Below are 7,861 nucleotides of genomic sequence, written 5' to 3' on the forward strand. Positions count from 1 at the left end.
TTCCTTATGCACTAACCACCTCAGGTTGTTGTGTGTGTGTGTGTGTGTGTGTTTGTGCGTGTATGCGTGTGTGTTTAAATTATGTGTCTCTGTATGTATGCATCTCAACAGAAGGAAGGAAAGATGGAGGAAGGGAAAGGAAGGGCCTTTTGGGAGGGCAACAAAAACCAGGTAGTCCTTCAGCTTTCTACACTGTTTTGTGAGGTAAGGTCTTTCATTGGCCTGGAACTTGTCAAGTAGATTAGATTGGTTTGACCAGCAAACCCCAGGGATCCCCCTGCTTCTGCCTACCAATGACTGTCACTATGCCTGGCTTCATTTTCACGTGGGTCCGGGGCTTGAACCCAAGTCCCTATGATCGTATGACACACACTTTACCAACCAAGCCATCACTTTTGTCTTATTTATCTCCCCGAGGTGAGTTTATTATTTATTTACTTAATTTTATTCTTCTGTCATAAATCACAGCCCAGCTATAGTTTCCTTCCCTCCCCTCCTCCCAGTCCCTTCCACACCCCCCTCTCCGTCCCCAGATCCACCCCTCATCTCCCTTGTCTGTTTCCTTTCAGAAAGAGCAGGCCTCACAGGGCCTGAACACAACTGAACACAACACAACGAGTTTTGATGACCAGGCACACACCCTCACATCAAGGCAGGATGAGGTAGGAGGAAAAGGGTCCCAAGAGCAGGCAAGAATGAGAGGCACCCCTCACTTCCCGCAGTCAGGAATTCCACAAGAACACCGAGCTACACAACCAGAACATATATGCAGAGAGCCTAGCTCTGACCCACACAGGCTCCGTGGTTGACACTTCAGTCTCTGTGGGCCCCTATGAGCCATGTTCTTGTGGTGTCCTCAAGCCCTCTGGCTCCTGCAATCCCCCCTCCATCCCACCTCTTCCATGGGGTCCTCCTAGCTCTGCCTAATGTTTGGGTGTGGGTCTGTATCTGCTCCCATCAGTTGCCGGAGGAAACCTCTATGGTGATGCCTGGGTTAGGCACCGATCTATGAGTATAGCAGAATGTCATTAAAAATCATTTCATTGTTTTGTTTTCGCCAGTTGTATTCGGTTCTCTCCTAGGTCTCTCGGCTGTCCAGCTTCTGGTTCCTCAGCCTCCAGGCAGTCAGGCATAGGATCCCTCTCATAGCGTAAGCCTCATATTGGACCAGTTATTGGTTGGCCACTCCACAAGCTCTCTTCCACCATTATCCCAGCCCAACTGGCAGGCGGGACACACTTTAGGCTGAAGGGTTTATGGCTGGGTTGATGTTTCAGTCCTACCTCTGGAAGCCTTGCCTGGTTACAGAAGATGGACAGTTCAGGTTCTGTGCCCCCCATTACTAGGAGTCTTCACTAAGGTCACCTTCATAGATTCAAAAATATAACACTTCATGAATTTTTGCATCATTCTTGTGCAGGGGCCATGCTAATCTCTGTATAGATCCAGTTTTAGTATATGTGTATGTGTTGCCAAAGCAGACACCCAAGGTGAGTTTAATGAAAGCATTTTATCCTTCCACTTGGCATTTCTGATCCAACAGTTCTGTAATTTTCTGGTACATAAAATATACCTCAAGGTTTCTAGAATCTTCTAAAATCTAACACACTCTGCCAAATCTATTTATTTATGAGGCTCCTGTAAACCAATACATTTCGGTTCTGCAGGAGACTGCCCAGTGACTGTGGGCACACCCTTGCTGCCACTCCCAAAAATAACGAGCTGGGTCAGCTTCACCTGCCTTTGCTAAAGCAGGTTGCATTCCTTAAAGACGCTGACATCTGTTTGATCACATGAGTGCAGCACACTCGTGTTGGAGCAGCAGTGGGCCGTGAAGGAGGCTGTGCCACTCCGAGAGAAGAGGGATAAGTGACCTCTTTGTGCTTGTCAATATTCAACCTGGGAGGCCACCTGGGGGAACTCTTCCCAACGCAAACCACGGGAAGAAAAACACCCCATGAGTCTACCTTTGGACCACAGCAAAAATGTTCTGCTTTGGGGGGGCAGTATTTGTTTTATTTCATTTAGCTTTTTGAGATAAGGTCTCCTACATATAGCCCTGGCTGTCCTGGAACTCACTCTGTAGACCAAGCCGGCCTCACACTCAGAGAGATCTGCCTGCCTTTGTCTCCCAAGGGCTGGAGCTAAGGACATGCACTACCATGCCCAGCTTTCTTTGTGGCCTTTCCTCATGGTATACTGTATTTTTAAATGATATTACAGTATTTACCTGTTCCATACTGCTTTCACTAAATAATTCATTATGAATATTTAACTTTATTTTTTTATGTTTTTAAATTTTTTTTGAGGTAAAGTCTCAAGTAGCCAGAGCTGGCTTCCAACTCATTTTTGTAGCTAGGGATGACCCTGATTCCGACACCTCCTGCCACCCCCTCCCAAGCGTTGAAATTTCAGGTGTAATAAACAGGGCACCCAGAATGGTGGGCCATGCCATAATCCAGCTCTTTGGAGTTCAAGGCCAGCCTTCTCTACATAGTGAGTTCTAGGCCAGCCAGTGTGGTGACTGTTTTCATCCAGGCAAAAGCAAACCTGACCCCACCCCTTGGGGACCTGGCACGCATGGCAAGCAGTGCCCTGGCTCTGTACACAGGTGCAAAGGTCCCTCTAAGAGACAAGTCCCTTTCTGTAGGTTCTCTGAGAAGGTACCTCTCTCTCTCCCCTCTCTCTGTCTCTGTTTCTCTCTGTCTCTCTCTCTCCTTTTCTTACTCCCTCCCCTTTCCCCAATAAACTTTCCACATAAGTCTTACCTGATGGCCTATTTGTCTCTCAACCACCATGGGACCCATTAAAGGTCCCACCTCGAGCCATATTCATAACCGTGACACCCTGTCTCAAAACACAAGAGCAAACAAACACTTCTGTGGTGTTTTTTTATGAACCAGTCACTAACCAAACCCAAAAATATTAACTCATGATCTCACACCAATTTCTTTGTCTCTTGGGGCCCATCTTTCCTCCCTGCCCTGAAGTGTGCGCTCCCCACCCTCCCCGGGGTGGGTAATCTCTCCAAAGAAGAGCTTGAGGAGCCCCTGTAGCCTCAAGTTTGTCCATCGACAAGATGTTCTAGAAGGAATCATTTCCAGCTCCGCCTTTCCCTCTCTCCCAGCATAAGGATTTGCCGCTAGAGTTCGTGGAATGTAAATATCTTCCGTATTTATTTATTTTAGCGTCGACCACGTGATCTGCTTTATCCCGGGCAGCGTTTGTGGTCCTGGCACGAACACAGTCCTGGGCTGGAGCAGACTGGCTGGTCTGGTTTGGCCTCTGGCCCCTGTTTCCACTGGGGCAGGCCCATGAAGTTGATCTGCGCCAGCCCCGAAGCCTGGGGCGGAGCCCTGTCAACCCCGCAGGAAGAAACAAACGCCGAGCAGGTGGAGCTGAGCTGGGGCTGCTGCCGGCCTGCTGTTTGGTCTAAGAACAGATGTCGGGGAGTCTGAAGGCTGAGGGCAGGGCTCTCAGGAGAGGGGGACGGGCAGCGGTGCTCCCCTTCTCCTCCTCCTCCCTCCCCTCCCCTCCCCTACTGTCCCCTCCTCTTCCCTCCCCCTTTCTCTCCTTTTTCTTTCCTTCCTCTTCCTTTCTCCCTCTCCTCCTTCTTCCCTGGCCTGTTTTCCTGTATCTACTCACTTCCTATGTGCTTCTGTCCGAGTCCTTGGTGCCCTCCTCCCCCATGGAACGGGCTAGCCTCTCCCCAGCTCTGCAGAGTCCTGTATCACCCACCCCACCCCCCAACACACACACACACACACACACACACACACACACACACACACACACACACACACACACACACAGAGTTGGTCTTCATTTGCATCCCATCTGGGCTCTGATAAAAATCCTCATAACCGGCTGGAGAGACAGCTCTGTGGTCAAGAGTCCTGATGCTGCTTTCCCAGAGGACCAGGGTTCGATTCCCAGCACCTATATGGGGGGCTCACAACTGTTTGCAACTCTAGTTCCAGAGGATCCAGTGCCTTCTTCTGACCTCCTCCAGCACCAGGCAAGCACACTATACACTTACATCATGCAGGTGAAACATATAAAAGTATGCATATAAAAAGTATAATCAATAATTAACTGTTCTGTGGGTGGGTACCTTTGTCCCTACATCACTAGTGAGGGAAGGGAGATTCAGGACAGCAACCTGACAGGCTCCCACACCATGGAGCTCCGTAGCTGTGAGGCAAGCCAGTCAGGCTCACTGGACTCTGCTGGTGTGGCTGTCCCTAAAGCATCCCTCATTTGCCAGTGCCATTGTTGGTGGCATTTAGACAGCTTTTCTGTTTGCCATCATGGATTTTCCTTTGCTTGTTTTTCTTTTGTCTTATGAATATTGCAGGTGTGAGCCTGCTTTGGATGCTGGTTCATATATAGGGTGAAGATATTTTCTAAAAATACAAAATGTGAACTTTCTCTTTTTAAAGGCATGTTTATTGTATATGTATGACTGTTTTCCCACATGTCTGTAAAGGCATCACATGTGTGCCGTGCCTGCAGAGGCTGAAGAGGATGCTGTATCCACTGGTGCTGGAGTTAGAGATGGTTGAGAGCCTGTTGACGAGCTGGGAATTGAATCCAGATCCTCTGGAAGAGCAGCAAGTGCTCTGAACACCTGAGACATCTTTCCAGCACCTATTTTTGCTTTTTAAGACAGTGTCTCTCGTATCCCAGGCTGGCCTTGAATGTCCTATGAAGTTCAAAGGTGACCTTGAACTTCTGATCCTCCTAACCTCTCTCTGCCTTCTGTGTGCTGGAATTACAGGTGTGATAAAGCAAGTCAGGCAAACCTTTCTTTCCTTTCCCGTTTCTCTTTCTTTCTTGCTTCCTTTTCTTTTTTTTTTTCTTTGAGTCACTTCGTAGCCAGGCATGGTGGTGCATGCCTGTAGTACCAGCTCTTGGGAGCTAAGGGAAGGTTCAAGGCTAACTTGGTCTACATAGCAAGTTCTAGGACAGCCAGGGCTACACAGAGAAACCCTGTCTTGAAAAACCATAAGCAAACAAATAAATAAAATAAAAAGTCACTGTGTGTGATATTGTATGTGTGCTTGTGCTAGCCCCTATGTATACATGCGGAGGTCAGAGGTCAATGTCAAATGTCTCTAGGCGGCTGCTTTAGCTTTGAGAACGGGTCTCTCACTGAGTCTGGTGCTAGGCATTGAGTCCCTGGGATCCACTTACATCTGTGCCTCCCCCTTCCCCATGCTGAGTTACACATGTCCCTCCAGCTTTTTACATGTGTGCTGGGTATCCAAACCCAGGTCCTCATGGGTGGTCAGCATGCCACAGGCTCTTTACTGAGGCATTTCCCACCTCTATTCCTTTATTTTTAAAACACTGCATCCTTCTGAGTAGGAAACTGATCTCATTCAATATACAAAAATCCATGCATTACAGAAGTAAATATAGAACATTAATATCTCTGTGATTCAGTAGTCTCAAAACCATTGGCTCAGAGGCTGGATGGAAGGCTCAGCAGCTGAGAGAGCTTGCTGCTCTCACAGAGGACCCGAGTTCAGTTCCCAGCATCTGTGTTGGGTATTACTCTAACTGTAATTCCAGATCCAGGGCATATGACACCTTCTCCTGGCCTCTTTGACTAAGCACAGGCTCACAACTCTTTAATATAAGATGAACCCAAATCTGGAAAGTTCTTTTTAATAACCAGGATCATTAGTAACATTTTTTTATTGGAAAACCTATAAATATGTGCTCCAGATACACATAAAAGTAAAGAAGGCAAAATCTAAAATCATTTTTTTTTTTTTTTGTTTTTTGTTTTTTTTCAAGACAGGGTCTCTCTGTGTAGCCCTGACTGTCCTGGAACTCACTCTGTAGATCAGGCTGTCCTGGAACTCACAGAGATCCACCTGCCTCTGCCTCCTGAGTGCTAGAATTAAAGGCGTGTGCCACCACCATCCAGGTGACAAAAATCATTTTAATGGAAGATCAAGCTATAGAAGAATAAACAGAGGGTCAAACTGTGTAGTTTGGTGACAGTATTTAGACATTGTCAAGGTGTTTTCTCAAGTCATTGAACATTCTCTACAACATTTAGGGCACAGAATCCATGACTGCTTCCTAGCCTACTAATGCAGGTTACTGTCATTTATTTAGCTGGTTTCCTAGAGCTAAATGCTCAGTTACTTCAGTTATGTTGTACTTTTAACGCTAACAGCTAAGATGCCCCTGGACATAGTGAGAGAGGAGACATTTGCATGATCTCAGATCGTTCCCCTAAAGCACATTTCTGTCTAATTTCAGCACATTTGCCTGGCTCAAGTCTGTGCACATTGATAAGATCCTTGTTCCTCGTGACAGCCAGCTTTACTCCCATTACTCCCCAGTACAGGGTATTGCTGCTTACATTACACTTAAAGGGAGGGGCCTGGAGAGGTGGCTCAGCAGTGAAGAGTCCTGGCTCCTCTCCCAGAGGACCTGGGTGCATTCCCAGCTCCCACAGGGCAGCTGGCAGTCCTCCATAACTCCAGCTCTAGAAAGGTTGATGCCATCTTCTGGCCTCCTTGAGTACTGCACACACACAAACACACACACACACACACACACACACACACACACACACACTCTACAGAGCTAGGTCCAGGACAGAGAAATCCTGTCTCGAAAAATAAAACAAAAACAATTTAAAAGAAGCAGAGCTTTATTATTATTAATAATAATTTGCTTACATTTGCTCACTCAAAGATTTTTTTCACAATTTTTCTGTCATTTGTACTTGTATGGCTTTTCCCAATGTCTTTTTTTGTCATGACCTATTAGGCTTCCTCTAAATGTCTATCATATAAACAGCAAAGGTTTTCCCCGTGTCTGGTTTTAATTATACTTCTTACAAATGGGTGTTTTTAGTAGGCAAAGTTAACCTGATTTTATCTCTATGCTATCTACCTTTTCTGTTATATTTACAAAGATGTTTTTCACAAGAACATCACATAATTATCTTCAGGCCTGTTTGTCCACACATGAGTCATGAAAAAGTATATTAAGCTAATTAGTTTTCTAGTTTCAACTTCATCATAGTCCCTCCCCCCAGGGTGGATACGTGAATTTAGCATTCTGAGTAATGAAATAGCATGAACCATGTTTATACCCCAAAAGCACCTGAGTCAGTAACTGGGAAGTAGAAGAACCACATCTGTAAGCCCCACAACTTTCAAGGCAGTGATTGGGAAGGTTGGGGTTTCTTTGTGATTCTGCTGACCACTAGTGCATTTGGAATTACACATAGCTAGGCATTGAGTACATCTGTGGTATAGACTAACCTAGAAATGATTTTTTTCAAAAAGATTTTTTGTGGGGAGGGGTCTGTCACTTGAAATTCTTTCCTTTTTTCTGTCATGCACCCTGTTATCTTTTCATTGTTGTTTATTTTGTTTTTGAGGTGGGGGGGATCTATATCAGTTACTTCTCTGCTGCTGTGACAAAATCCTATGACCAAAAGTAACCTAAGGCAGAGTTTCTTCTGGCTCAAGCTTCCAGAGGTTCCCGAGAGCTAGATGTTCATAATGGTGGGGAAGGAAAGGCATGGAGCAGGAGCCTGAGATCACATCTTAACCACATACTGGAAGAAGGGAGAACAAGCAGGAAGTGGAGTGAGGCTGAGTCCCCCAAGCTCTCCCCAGAGATGTGCTTCCTTCAGCAAGGGTCTACCTCCCAAAAGTTCCTGCACCAAGGGCTCCATCAGAGGACTAAGCGTTGGGATACATGGACCTATGGCATGAGCACATGGGCAGAGGCGCACACTGGGCTGCCCAAGCTGGTCTCAAATTCCTGGACTCAAAGTGATGCTCTTGTCTCAGTATCCTAAGCAGCTGGGTGACAGGAGCAT

At 46.5% G+C, this 7,861-nt stretch overlaps 1 non-coding gene across 1 annotated transcript; it reads right to left on the reverse strand.

Annotated features, from left to right (window-relative positions):
• Positions 1-1,375: 1,375 nt before the first annotated feature.
• On the reverse strand, positions 1,376-1,485 carry LOC127236813 (U6 spliceosomal RNA). The gene has a single exon (XR_007835796.1). It is a non-coding gene; the product is annotated as a U6 spliceosomal RNA (small nuclear RNA).
• Between the last annotated feature and the right edge of the window lie 6,376 nt (positions 1,486-7,861).

Source organism: Phodopus roborovskii, unplaced genomic scaffold (genome assembly GCF_943737965.1).
Source record: "Phodopus roborovskii unplaced genomic scaffold, PHOROB, whole genome shotgun sequence".
NCBI lineage: Eukaryota > Metazoa > Chordata > Mammalia > Rodentia > Cricetidae > Phodopus > Phodopus roborovskii.